Here is a 15,390-nt window from a genome sequence, read left to right as displayed (position 1 = left end):
GTGATTTCCATTGAATTCAACAGGAAAAGTCTTGTGCATTTTTACCATCTAAAATAATTTCCTCAGATCACCTAATATTTGCAACCCAACGTGCCACTCCTAATGGGAATCATGTAAAAATGGTTTGGGAGATATCAAGAACATTTCTCTTTCTCATTAGTTTCAACAGGTTGCTGGTAAAGTTTGATAAGTGTAAAATATAATTATTGACTGTTTCTTCTGATCATCTGTACGTATGACTGTTAGAGTGATTGTGCAAAATAAGTTCGATATTGTATTTTGAATGAAAAATTGGTGAGACAACAGAAGTAACATTGGGTTTTCTTCTCTGTCATAGCTGATGCTATTTAGTTGTGGTGTTGTGGGTGATTTCCCTAGCATTTTAAACTGGTAGACTAACTTTAATTCCTCAAATATTTTTTTCTACATGAAACAAAATATTCAGATTAACACAGTCTGTTTCTTTTTTTGTTTTATTAAGTGAATTGGTTTATTTAATAAACCTTACACAATATACACATCATTATAATACAATATAAAATAATTAATTGATGCATTAAAAATGTCTTCACATATAAAATGATTGACATATACAGAACACATGAATACAATATTTCAATCACGAATCATGCAGACTTCGAACTAAATTTAATTCAAGTCAATCAATTTGATTGCTACTAAAACTCTGATGAGTCGAATATTTAAAAGGGTCTCATGCCCTTTAGAAAGCCTATACCAAAATTCATCAGTAGAGAGTCCATCAACGTGATGCACAAATCTCTCAAAAATAGTCTTGTGCAAGAAATTCAAAGAAAGACATTCTGTCAAAAGAAGATGTAGAGAGTCTATAGTCTCCACATCAATACAGCATAGGCAAAACACTGGCAATGTTGTATTGCTATGTATGCTAATAATCTCCTGGGTTAGCAGGAGATTCAATTGAAAATGAAAAAACGGATTTCTCCAGAAAGCGTTGGGAAATTGCAATAGGTAGTGTGGGATAATTTTTCAGGCCTTTTCTGTACTGAGGAGAACTGATGATTGTTTATAACTACGTGTTCTCCTAATGGCATTGGACCGATGAAATTCAAAGAGTCTTCTTTGTACAGTTAAATAATCCACTTTTAGACTAGAGCCAAACTCAATGAATCTAGGCTAGCATCACAGTTGTCTTTATTGTGGGCCAGTGGTTTAATTTTTGGATCTTACAATAATATTTTCTGGGGGGAGGGTATGTAAAGTTGGAGCCATTTCCAGTCATGCCAGCATTTTAGTGATTCCAAACCGAGCTTATATCGAAGGGCACTTATTAGAACACAATTATGTAAAGAAAAACCTTTTTTTCCATATTAGACTTCCTATTTTGGGCAGATCTATTGTGGATGCCTGGTGACAAACTTCAAGCCCATACAAAAGTGAAGGTATGACATTACTTACCTTTGTAGAATCTAATCATAGGAACTATAGAGAAGCTCCCACATGATCTGTTTATTTTATTTTATTTGTGAGCACAATGTAATTGCCTTGTGCTTTAGTTTAATATACATTTTATTTTCCATTGGTGAGGCCCTGACATTAAAGCCTAACTATCTTATTTCATTGACAGGTAGAATTTGTTGCGAGTCCAATTGCCAAGTGTAATCCATATTTTTTTCAGTGTTTTACTAAATCTGATAATTGTAGTCTTTGTTGAATTTAATTTCAAATCATTACATTTGGTATACTAATGGAACACAGACATGTGGCTTTTGAGACCTACCTGGGTATGATCCATTAAAGTAATGTAATCTGCATAGACTAATTAGAGAGGTTTATCGGTCCTATGCGTGGGGATATAAAAGATGCTTTTTTTAAGGGATCATCAACAACAGCAACATACAGATTGAACAGGCAGGGATCTAGAACGCACTCCTTGCTCAGGCCATTATGCAAAAGTAACTCCTTTGTTACAGTTTCTTGTTGGTTTAGTCTTATTTGTACCACAGTATATTGATGGAGATGAATTAAGATGTACAGCAACCCTTCAGGGATCTTCCATTTCTTCAATGTGTGCCCAAGATCTATTTACTGTTTTAAGGCAATAGAAATGGCTACACAGCCTGTTTATTGTTCCAGATTGTGCTGTGGGATTGTTGAAGTGGGGTTACTGAATGTTAAAAATGTTCCAAACATAGATCCCATTACAAAAGCAATCCATTTGCTGTGTTTGTGTGCTTCATCTTAAGTCAATGCCAGTTACCTTTCCAAAGAGGTTAGCATTACAAACTGCCCAAAACTTCCTATAAATAAATATAACAGGTGATTTGGGTGACTGCATATAAAGATATTGAATCAGCCAAGCAGTCTAAGAAAGTTTGATCAGTAAGAAAACAACCAAAACAAGAAGAGTGGCTCACCTGAGGACAAAATGAAGTATGGTAACAAGTAACTACTTGTGACCTAAAGATCAGGGGAAGAACCAATGCTTTGTTATCTAATTTCTTTGGTAAATATAACATTGCCAATATTATTAATCCCATTGCTGTAACACCTCCGTTGGGCAGACATATTCATGTGTAGCTGGGCTTCCATCTCTTGTTGATCTTTGGAAAGATTTAAGAAAAATTGTCATCAGATTCCTGAAATCTCTTTAGAGCTTACAGAAGAATATAAAATCAATAAAATAATAAATTCAACAATAACATTGACGTCCTCGTTTTTATTTAATTGACTGGATGGGGTTTGGTCCAGAGGTGTATTTTTGGGAACCAGCATCTAATGTGACAGCACCGACTTTAAAATGTTATTTTCGTTGAAAATGTACTCTAAAATCTGGGTGGGAAAATAGTTTTGAAAGGGTTGAAAGTGGCTACTATCAGTAAAAGAACTTCAAAAAGATTATGATTGAAAAAAGGACCCAGAAAGAACTAGCATTTATACCCTTCAATAAATTATGTCACAGTGTTACTCCAAGGCATCCACCTCAATTGAAAATATGCTTGTAGAGCCAAAGCCTAATTTTGAAAAGAGCAGGAACAGATGTCAAAAAAGATATCCTATTCAAAAGGAGCAGGAGCGAAACATGGCCACTTTCAAGTCTCCTGAAATTTTGGACCAAAATCTCTCACTGGTCTGGCATTTTTTATACCTGTCTATTTCTGTTGTACCAGTGTGGTTTGTCAGGTTAGCTCTGCTTTTTATGGGGTTTTTGGTTTCTTTTGGATCGCTTTGCTTTCACCTATCATCACTTGTTGGCCCTCTCTCTTGGAAATAGTTCCCACTTCTATTGGTGTATATCTAAGTTGGGAATCTCTGTCCTTTCACGCACTCTGCGGTCTTACAAAAGAATGTTGTCAATGCGGGTCTTCCAGAGGTCTGGCATCAGAACTGGCAGCATTGTCTAATACCCACATTTACTGCACACTGTGCCCCCCAACACACCACTTGTCTACTCTATTTACTTCTCATATTGCCTGTGGATGCACTGGTTGTGCTAGTTGCCTATTGATAAGCCTACCAAATGTGTGAGGAGGACATAAATCTTTGTATGGTTTTGATACCTTATACCTTCCCATGTCTTGATCACTTGAGGAATTATTGGGGAATTTCTGAACTAAAGTTCCCACAGAGAGTTGTTCTGGTTTTTGATTGAGAATCCTGACATTTACAAAGGTGTGGAAAAGCTACACTTAACTGTTAATCTTATTTTGTAAATAAATATCAGTTTGCGAAAGATCCCTCAAAGGCACAGGTTCAAGTCAGGTCACCATAGAAGTGGTTGAAGGCCTGGTCCAAACCTCTAGCAGAGGTCAACAGAAAGACACTGGCATATTGATACACACTTTTATATATTACAGGAAACAGGAAAGAAAGTACATACTACTCTATGTGGCCTGTGCATGCCTTGACCCCATTTTATGGTCAGGATCTTTTGTGGCACTTCTCTCGCGATAGTGCTCTAGGATTGATTTCAATAGCCCAGCAAAGAGGCCCATCAAGGTTCCTAATTACCTGCCCACTGTAGAACTATACATGGTAATATAAGAAGTGTAGGTGACTTCATACCACTAAAACTAACTAGAAATATTGAACACCTCAATTCTTTCTTGTGTAAATCCTTTCCCTTGGAAAACGGATAGGTGCAACAGTTTTCTAAAAGGTTCTAGCGACCGTTAAGCATTTCTAACCACAACTAGATATGACAAAAAAGGGTTTGTGAGGAAGACACATTTGACTATCACTGAAATGCACTTGTGAAAATGACTCTAAAACCAATACGCTCATGTTCTCAATATATTCTGTGAGAGGATGCTGATTGCATCCTGCTTCTCCTGGATCTGTATAGACCAGACAAATGTCTTAAAAGACAAGTCTTAATAAATTAGCTATTCCACACATAACTTTGTGGGGAGTATGTCGCTCATTGATTCAAGTCTTTCTCTATCCCTGTTTAGAAAGGAGTTGCACACATTCATTGATCTAGGGAAAACATATTGACACAAAGTAGAGTGGAGCTGTTCAGTGTTTCTAGCATGAAGTGATCTGCCCATGTTGTGCTTCAAGGTAGGAGTAATTTAGACATCCCTGGAAGTACAGTCTCTCATTTGTTGAACTGCACACGCAAGAACACTGATTACATTGTGGCTGGAGCAGTTAAGACAGGGGGCACTGGCCCTGGTCTAACTGCTGTAGCAGGAAGCTCTGATCCTCATGGTACCTTACAGACAGATGGCTTTTGTGCTATCATTGCAGGTTCTTTGGCAGGTTTCTGCACCTCATATTCAAGTCAGTTCATCTTCCATTTGACAAGCAGTAACTGGAATAGGCCCTTGCATTTCATCCAGTATTTAGGTTTTGGGTTAATACAGCCAGCCAGAATCACACATCTTTGTTCATTGTAACATGTTGGCATGTAACCACTCCATAGTGGTCACCTCATTCAAACTGTGCATGCTTTAACCTGGAAAATGGCTCACAAAGTAAATTCCATTTTGGTTGCAGACATCCCAGTCATGCTTTCTGCACAGCACCATCAGAGGAATAATGTCTGACCGCAGCATCGAAGCACTGGATTTTAAATATTGCCTACAAAATGTAAGGTTTTCTCTAAGCAGAGGTCAAAGAACACATGACTCCTCTTTTGCGCATAAACCCACACACACTCGAACCCTGGCCTAATCTGTTTCCTCTCCTGGTTGCTTCTAGATACGAATTGCCCTCCCTCTTGCTAGCTCACCCTTCCCTTGTATCTCTGCTTCCCTCACAGTGTCCTCTGCCCATGACTTATAAGCTTCCCCAAACTAGATCCACATTAAATAATAATAATAATAATAATAATAATAATAATAATAATAATAATAATAATAATAATAATAATAATAATAATAATAGGAAGAGTTTTGGTATGCATTTTGATTCACCAAATGTGGGAAAATGTGTTACCCTTTCCAGATACGATGAGAATAATTCTGGGTTAGGTGTCCCATACAACTGGAAAGACCTGAATGGTGATCGACTTTGTTTTCTTTTTACTTAATTGCAGTATTTCATTTATATTTGTTTGAATAATACTCCAAAAGTTATGTAGATTTTCTCAAAATGATTGTCTTTATTTGAAAGACCATTATGAAGTAGGCCTGTTGAAACCTCTGTCTTATGTCCAATGCATTTCGATCACACTTGACCTTCTTCAGGGACTGTTATAGAGAAATAAACCATATATACAAGCCATGTCAATATTAGGTATCTTTAACAGAAAATGAAAAATGATTGATTTACGTTATTCCATATAAGGCAATAATGTACCTTTGCATTATGCCAAACTTCTTTTTTTCTTTGCCGTGTGATGAGCCAGGTTTATCCCACATTCATTATGATGACCTCTGTATCTCTGTAATAAATCAATGTGTCCACTTGTATTGCTATATCATATGAATGTTTCCATTATCACAATTCTTACATTGTTGTAGCTAAGAATGTTATACATTGAAACAATATCATACCTTTTTCACAGAAGTAAAGAAACTTTACAGTGCTCTTTGTAATTTGAACACCTGTGTCTCAAAAGCTGTGTAACAGTTTTCAATGCGGGCCCCCAAATCCAAGTTATGGCTAAAGAGTGATTTCAAATGTTTGGATCAAAGTTTCTCCCCCCATTGGGAGATCCTTACCTCGTTTGCAGAATTCCTTCCAGCCAGGGCACCAGACTCGCAGAGATGCGCGTGTCTGTGTGCCCTGTTTATTTATATACATTCGAAATGGCGCCAGTGCGTGATGCAATTACGTCATTGGCTTGATGATGTCATCACATGCCGGCAGCCATTTTTGACTTGCTCAATTCTGTGATAGTCGTCCTGCATGATTGTAGCATATATGTATTGTTAGAAAACATTGCAGTGCCCTTTATATGCTGACATCTTCCTAATTTTCTTTCTTACTATGTTTATTTTTTCATACACATCAACATTTACATACTTAAGTCTGTATTGGTGGGTTTATATAACCTATATTAGAAAGATGTTAGCATATAAAGACCATTGAAATGTTTTCTAACAATACATATATTCCAGAATCATGCAGGACGACTATCATGGAATTTAGCCAGTCAAAAATGGCCGCTGGTGCAAATTATTCCCACCCAAGTTCTCAATCGCTCCAACTGAAGCTTTTCCTCTGATATTTGTTTTAAAGGGTTTCTATGGTATGCATGACGATCAGCTGAAATATATTCAAGATTTGATAAACAAATCCTTATATTCACTTATCTCTCAATCTCACAACATCCACCTTGACCCTCCAAAGGATTTGAAGATTAGGTTTTGCAGGTCACTACAGTATAAACTGTCATTGTACAAGCCCGGGTAGACCCATGACAGTAAACCTGTGAGTATTGTTCAAGGGGATGGGGGAGAAGTTTGGAAATGTATCACATCTCCATGTATATATTGTTAGATCAAAGGCAGATTTGAGGACTAACTGTCTCATTAGTGGTGTAAAGGAAACTGAGAAAAAGAGGATACAGTATTGCATCCTTTGTTTTCACTCTACCTTATTATATATTTGTAAATCAATGACCTGTGCATGGCATAAATACCACCATAAAATGGCAGTACTACCATTGGCTGTGGGACCTGATAAAAGATAATAACAGAAATGCAGACTGAGGTAGAGATTCCACCGCTACCAGTGGTAATAAGAGTAATTTGTTTAGCACCGGTATTGCCTCCAAACCTGCAATAAGGGAAGATATTTCATATTGCAGCATATTGCAGTAGGCATTGAAAGATACATTTTACATGGACGTGACCCCTGCCTTGAATCAGTATCAATTGATCAATGAATATATTATATTTTGTAAAAATGAGAGCAAGAATTATCTGGAAGCTCGTTAAGATGTATGGTTTTGTAGTAGGCCTGGAAATTAAACAATTGTAGGGTTCTGCTGATTCTAACTGTCCATCAACATACAGTTATCATGGATTTAATATATATAATAATCAAAAGACAAAAGAGAAAGCCATAGAGTGAGCAGAGTGGATTTCTCATCCTCAATAGGAAATTATAGTTTTTGTTGGGTTGATGGTTACATAGTTTTAAAGCAACAGTTAAGGGGTGATAATATGTTTTAGGTCACTCTCTGGACTGAGCATCTACAGCCACGAATGTATGTGTTTGTGTGGGCCTGTAATCTGGAGGGTAATGATTACAATCATACAGATGTAGCGCTGTGGTCAGATGACCCAGTACAGAGATAATGTATAAGCTGCTGGTCCTAGGCTTGAAGTTAAGTGAGATTGCCACTGAGTGCTCGACCCACTGAGATAAGATCTCTGTGATGATAACTGGTTGTTTATTTAGCATTATATCTCTCATGTCTCAAATGCTTTGATAATAGGTGATACTAGGTGATACTGTTACTCAAGTCAACTTAAGGATGCTCATTTCATTGACATTTGAAAGCTAACTAGCTGAGTTGACCAGTTGGAATTGAAACTTTGACTTTCCAGTTAAACTCAGATTATTTCAGTGGATACCATAGACTATTCAGAAAAAAATGTGAATGTCACTTGACACAGTTGGTATCTATTGAGCAGTGACTGGATGATCCATTCATAGACTGCTATCAAAATCAGATCTGAAGGCCAGGTAACATGTGTGGTGCTACAGCAGGCATAGGCCTGAACAGACACAATGGGTCTGATTATCCTTACTCTCTGAATATATTTAGTTATTGTTAAGTAAATTATGTATTCATAATGTAAAATTAAATAAAGGTCTGGAGACTTCATTGAATGAATCCAGTGTTTCGGGCAAGGAACTGGAGAACTTATAAGGGTACCGAGTGGGTTGATTAGCATGAGCACTCAATGTTTTCTACTCTTTTGCCCATATATTTTCCCTTTCCATAGACAGACACAATTTAGCAAATAATTTAGGCGTCATGATATACGGTTATAAAAATACAAGTTCACATGTGCAAGAATGGAATTTCATTATTTCCTCCTACAAAATGGTTACTGTTCTTTACCATTCCGATGGTTTCACCACTGGCTGAACGTGTTGTGACTAATGGAACAGGATGGGAGAAAGATATCTCAGTGTAGGAGAAATAGGTAACAAATGTGAGATGTATTCTCTTTGAAAAGTTATATCTAATAACCACCAGAGTTAAACACACAACAGTAATGGTCAACTTCATGATATTCCGTCACATACTGTCAGGTGGTACCACTTAAAGTATGCCATGTATTACATGTTGAAATTTAATGTTTTGAAACAAAAGTTACTAGCAACTGCAGGAATTTTACATTTACTTCAAATGTTAAAAAAAAACAAGCTTGAGTTTAAAAAGCATGGCTCTAGACATGTATTTTACCGTACGTCCAGTTTTATATTTGTTTTATTTTATTTTATAAGTAATCGATATGTCTCTTTATTTTCACTCGTTCAGTGGAGGGAATTCTCTTGCAGGGAGGGGGGACACACGAATGGAGGTATTTATTCATGTTTTAAAGGACCAGCCCAGTGCAGTTAGATTCAGTGCATTTCTATGTCACAAAGGAGCTTCTTTACAAAAATGTAAACATAAAAAAAAAATCTACAATTTTGGCACAATATTTTTTGTGGATGCTTCCTAGAAAAAGTACTTCAGCAGCTGTGTTGATACTGTTGCCTTCACGTTTGCTAGCCAGGCTTGAGTACAATGATCTCTGCTCTGACCTATGAAAAAAAACATTAATAATTTTGAACCAGCAGGTTGTAACATATATAACCTATATGAAATACTTTGATCAGCAAATCTTGATTTAGTATTTATAATTGCATATTGGCAGCTTGGAGACTCCAACCCTATTTGTTCATATCTTATGCTGAAAATGTTTACACGAGTTACTAAGCACAGGTCAAAGGAGAATTGTGGAGGATAGGCATGCATTTATTTTAGAAACACACCTGGGGTCTCCTTGCTACCATTTCCAGATACACAGACTTCAGAGACCATGTTAACAAAATGTAATCTTTTTCCACAAACTTCTTGCACTGTACAGACTCTGCATGCTTCTTAGACCTTCATTAAGTCTCACAAGGATCATTTTCTGCCGTCTTTTATCATCCATGGCGATATTAATGTCTGGGCGCCCATCAGTTCATTTAAACATTATCCAAAGGGTCACTTAACCCTACACATTACACAGATCATACTCTGGACCTAATAAAGCGATAAATCCCAAGGTGGAGGACATTACTGCTTGGTAGTGACCCAGTCACAAGTTACAGACATGACTGAAGCGAGGGCCTTAATGCAGGTATAATGACATTATCGCTATCAACACCTCAGCATGTTGTCCAGGCTGCTAATAGATTTTTTTTTAAAGTGTTGAAATTGTGTGGTGGGCATTTCAGAACTTTAAAAAGTTACACAAAAAATGGCTCTCATGGAAAAGAGGAGAAGGGAGCTACTCGGATTCCCATTTCCTTTCCATGGCAACCATCAGTGAAGAGACACCACAGACTGGAAGTGGTGGCACCAACATGCTAAAAAATAAATGTGGGGGTTGTTTCAGGCGTGGGGGGGGGGTAAACTGGTCTGTGTTTGGGGGAGGGCAAAAGACAGTGAGGAGGAGAGGGAGCCTCCAGGTTTGCGGGCTGAAGGAGCACAGGAGGGAAAATCATGGTGTCAATGTCGTACAGCATATTTAGGATTCCTGAAGGGTGGGCAATACCATGACATAAGGCTTGTATTTCCAGAATCTTGATTAGCTGAGATGTCATCTGATGGCATTAGATAGGTGAACACAATCAGTATGAAACACCATAATTCTGAGGTGAAATCTCATGTGCGGTTGGGCTGCTCTAACCAATGCAATAGTTCTTTTAATATTACTCTCAGTTCAGAATCGGTTGTACCATCTTCTCTTGTCTCCCAAAAAGTAGTGACTGGAAAACACTGCATATAATTCCATTTGTGATTATGCTTTCCTCCGAAAATCATACAGTACTGACCAAGCCTTGGATGATAACACACAAGAAAATTGCAACTCCATTTTTTTTTAAAATTCAGACTGGATTTCATCATTTTATACAACTACACAGTGCTTAATTTGTGGGTGTGGGGGTGGTTGCCGGTGGCCAACACCGGCACTCTTTTTTTGGGCACCGGAACTCATGCGGGGCCAGCGTACGTGCAATTGCTTTATTTGTTCTTCCACTTCGCTTTGCTTCGATTATAAATCATTGGGATTTGTCATTCTGATCTCAATCTCTCTCGTGCTTACAGGTTGCAGGCCATGGCTGGCTGGGCCTGGGAGGGGCCAGGAATAGCAATGAACAACAAACTGTTACAAACAACAGCCAATGAAAACTACCATTCTGTTGTTACTATGCAGTATTTGATACATTCTGTATAGTAACACAGAATGTGCAGTTTTCATTGGCTGTTCTTCTGAGCCAGTGAAATTACATGGTGACGTGTTGTTGTTGCCACAGGAGGCAGCACGGTGCCACCTTCATTTCACGAGTTACTGTGAAGGGAAGGTGTGGAAGCGTGGCGTCGTCGGTCCTGACTTGTGAGAGAGAGAGCCTGCTCTGCTGCACTGCGTGGTGCGGCCTAGTTGCTTCCTGGGGCCCCCTCTGCCTGCTTTTTCATTTGTGCGGGTGGCAGTGTGCGCATCCAGCCCCCCCCACCCTGAGGCCCCGACAGGAGACCAAGTCTCAGCCGGCAAAACAGGTAAGTCACTTGTTGTTGCGTGCCGTGCAGCCTGAGCCTGTCACAATCAAGTGATCAAGCAAGGAAGGCCCAGGTCGAGGCCTGGGCGGCAGCACGGTTCCCTGGTGGTGTCCTGACTGCCCAGGAGTCAGGACCCCACCAGAGGCCCGTCCGCGTCCGGTCCTCTGTCTGTGTGACTTGTGTGCAGCTAACTGCAGTCAGTGCCAGGCCCAGGTCAATTTCTGTGACCAGGGGTTGCTGGCTGCTGCAGACTGAGTCAGATGACTCTGCCGTGGGCGGCCGGGCCCGTGGATTGTGCCCAAAAGTAAGTTCTTTTACTTTTTTCTTTGAAAACCTGACCTTCCTTCGAAAGTGATGGGTCCCAGCCACTCAAATATATGTTTTTCTTTTAAAATCTTACCTTCCGTGGGGCCGCTGCGCCGCGCACCTATTTTTGTCATCATCAGGCTCAGCATGGCCGTGGCAGTGGTGGCCCCATGGAAGGTAGCCTAAGTGATTGAGGCAAGGCAGGGGCGGGTGGCGCGGCAGTGTGGTCCCACTAGTGTCTGTCACAAAAGGAATGTATTGTCATTTGCACTTTTTCATTGGTGCCGAGCCCGACTTGAGACAATTGTATGCCCCAGTCTGACCCTGGATAGCATTAATCTAAGCGAAACATGAACTGTGAATTTTTGCCTGGGTGTTTCCGTTCTTCCTTTTAATGTTAACGGCTTCATTAGTTCACAAATGAGCTTCAGCGAGGGGACCCGGAACAGTGCACGTATTGGGCTGAAACCGAACCGGCTGGACTTCGCAAGAAAAGCCCATGCAAAGACGAACTTCTGAAATGCCATTTCAGGCTTAAAGATACACACATGAAAACTAGACGGGGATAAACATGGTGCACGTGTCCACTGATATGTCATCATAAATAAAAGCACTAGTTGAGTATTCGTGTATAATTCTCAACCGTCTTTTGCTGTCATTTTTTTACATAATTCCAGCGCATGTTTTCTATCTTGATATGTGGTTTATACACCAGATGTGGCCCCTTAACCTGGGTACAATACGCTCCGAGCATGTGTTCCGAATGATAGCACATGCAATCCTCAGATAGGAATCGTTGGATAGGGAGGTGGGTGTCTGTTACACCCTGCAGTTTAGTGAAGTATGTCAAGAACATGTCAGTGGGAAGGGGATCTCCGAATATGCATTCTCACCTGGCTCCTGAATATTGGGTGACAAAAAATATTTAGTTTTTTAATATGTGTTAAGGTGGAAAGAGGCCCTAAACCAGAAGTAGGACAGGCCGTTGATTTCACAACAATGTCTTGCAGAAATGACTTTTTCCGAGTTATACAACACCATGCTCATGCTTGAAGGAAGGGTGAAGGGGGATGCATTTATGAGATGTGATGACTGATAAGGGCTTGAGAGTAAATTGATTACACAAAACACCTGGATGAGGTGACTGAAGAACGAGCTGAGGGGAGGGTGCTCTTCCTGGAGGTAACCGATTAACAATACTTGGTGTACTTTAACAGACTGTCAGATGGGGCAGAAGGGGTAGAGTGAAATACAGTGCAACAGTGACTGAAACAGAATGCTTTTTTATTTATTTGCATTTTTAAAGCACTCACACAGCCTGGGGGCATCGAGGCGCAGTTACAGGAAGAGCATGTCTTAGTCGCGTATTTACTACTAGCCTGTGCCAGCAGTTGCTGCAGTGCCAAACATGTGACATGGAGCAGCAGCAGTGTGATGGGCTGGTGGTGGGCTGATCTAGGTAGGTCTAGCACTGAACTGGCTCGGCCGGCGCGCTGGCGCTGAGGGCGGCGCCGCGCCCGCACTGCAGGCAGCGCTGCGCCCGGCATTATGGGGCCAATATTCTTTGGGCACTGGTACTTATTTTTTTACAAATTAAGCACTGCAACTACATCAGCACACTGAAATGATTAAAACAGGAAAGGCAGACAGAGTTTAACAAGGATATTACTAAATCTAAGCATCTAAGAATACTAACGGAAAGGAAGTGGAGACAATGCTATGATGCATATTTAAAATCTACTCACATTTAACTCTTAAATTGATTTAAAAAAGAAACTAAGGCATCAAGGGCAGTGCATTTTTGCCATAGAAGTATGGCAGCAGCATCTGCACGAAAAGAATTGTGCTAAATCCTTTACAAAAAACGGAATTCCTTGGAAAGTCACACTCTCATCCACCCATCACAGGAATTATGTGATAAGCTGGTCAAGAGCTTTGCATTAAAGATAAGCAATATTACATGGCCACGCTAGTGGCCATGTAGTTATGGTTAAGTTGGTGTTTCCATAGGAAGAGCACTTTTTGGGCGGCTTATAACTTTGCTCTCCCTGGACGGATCCTCACCAAACTTTGCAAAAAAGGTATTTGGGTCACTCTAAATGTTTTTGCAAAGTTTGGTGAGGATTCGTCCAGGGGGGGCAAAGTTATAGGGGGGTCCCAAAACTTTTTTTTCCCCATAGACTGAATGGGAAAAAAGATTTGCTCGCGTCTACAGCCCAAACCGCTGGACGGATTTTCACCAAATTCGGACCAGGAGCAGCGGCTTGGTCACGAAATCCGTCCAGTAGTTTTTTTTTAAAATGACCAAAAAGTAGGTAAAAAAAAATTAGTGATATCTGTGTTCGGTCCGCGGACGGCTTCCCTGTTCGCTCCGCGGACAGTGTCCTGATTGGCCAATCGCTTGCGTGATGTTCGCGGACATGCAACGTGTTCATTGATTGGACAGCGTGGAGCGTGAAGCGCGTCAGACTTTCAGTAGCGCCCGCCATCTTGGATTCGCTGTCGTCCGCGGACAGCGCGGTGAAATTTTGTTCAAAATTTGTATTTACTAGAGTGTGTTGGTGTGTAGGAGTGTTTGGGGAGGGTGGGAGTGTATGAGATAGGATGAAAGTTGTGTTTTTTTATGTGTTAGACCTTCTTTTTGTGTTCGATTTGTCTGCGGACATTATGGGTGTTCTGAAATGTTCTAAATAAACTGAATGGGGGGTGTTGTGAGGACTCAATATGTGTCCGTTTTGTTCGCAAGCAAACTGAAACTGTTCTAAGAACACTCGCAGTGTCCTGAAATGTTCGCAAATAAACAAAATGGGGGTGTCCTGAGGACGCTGTCCGTATTGTTCGTTGTCAAGTTGAATATGTTCTAAGAACACTCGCGGTGTCCTGAATTGTTCGCAAATACACAAAATGGGGGTGTTCTGAAGATGTTTCTAAGAAAACTCCCGGTGTCCTGGAATGTTCGTAGGGGGTGTCCTGAAGGCGTAGTCCGTATTGTTCGTTGTCAAGTTGAATGTGTTCTAAGAACACTCGCGGTGATCTGAAATGTTCGCAAATAAACAAGATGGTGGTGTTCTGAAGACGCTTCTAAGAACACTCTCGGTGTCCGGGGAATGTTCGTAGGGGGTGTCCTGAGGACGCTGTCCGTATTGTTCTCTGTCAAGTTGAATGTGTTCTAAGAACACTCGCGGTGTCCTGAAATGTTCGCAAATAAACAAAATGGAGGTGTTCTGAAGATGTTTCTAAGAACACTCCCGGTGTCCTGGAATGTTCTTAGGGGGTGTCCTGAAGGCGTAGTCCGTATTGTTCTCTGGCAAGTTGAATGTGTTCTAAGAACACTTGCAGTGTCCTGAAATGTTCGCAAATAAACAAAATGGGGGTGACCTGAGGACGCTGTCCGTATTGCTCTCTGTCAAGTTGAATGTGTCCTTAGAACACTCATGGTGTCCTGAAATGTTCGCAAATAAACAAAATGGGGGTGTGCTGAGGACGCTGTCCGTATTGTTCGTTGTCAAGTTGAATGTGTTCTAAGAACACTCGCGGTGTCCTGAAATGTTCGCAAATAAACAAAATTGGGGTGTTCTGAAGACGTTTCTAAGAACACTTGCGGTGTCCTGGAATGTTCGTAGGGGGTGTCCCAAGGCGTAGTCCGTATTGTTCGCTGGCAAGTTGAATGTGTTCTAAGAACACTCGCAGTGTCCTGAAATGTTCGCAAATAAACAAAATGGGGGTGTCCTGAGGACACTGTCCGTATTGTTCGTTGTCAATTGGAAAGTGTTCTAAGAACTATCGCGTTGTTCTGAAATGTTCGTAGGGGGTGTCCTGAAAACGCTGTCCGTATTGTTCACTGGCAAGTTGAAAGTGTTCTAAGAACACTCAGAATGTCC

The sequence above is a fragment of the Ambystoma mexicanum genome, chromosome 4q (genome assembly GCF_040938575.1).
Source record: "Ambystoma mexicanum isolate Mex_15411 chromosome 4q, UKY_AmexF1_1, whole genome shotgun sequence".
Classification (NCBI taxonomy): Eukaryota; Metazoa; Chordata; class Amphibia; order Caudata; family Ambystomatidae; genus Ambystoma; species Ambystoma mexicanum.
The sequence above is the reverse complement of the archived record's forward strand: the minus strand, read 5'-3'. Positions refer to the sequence as shown.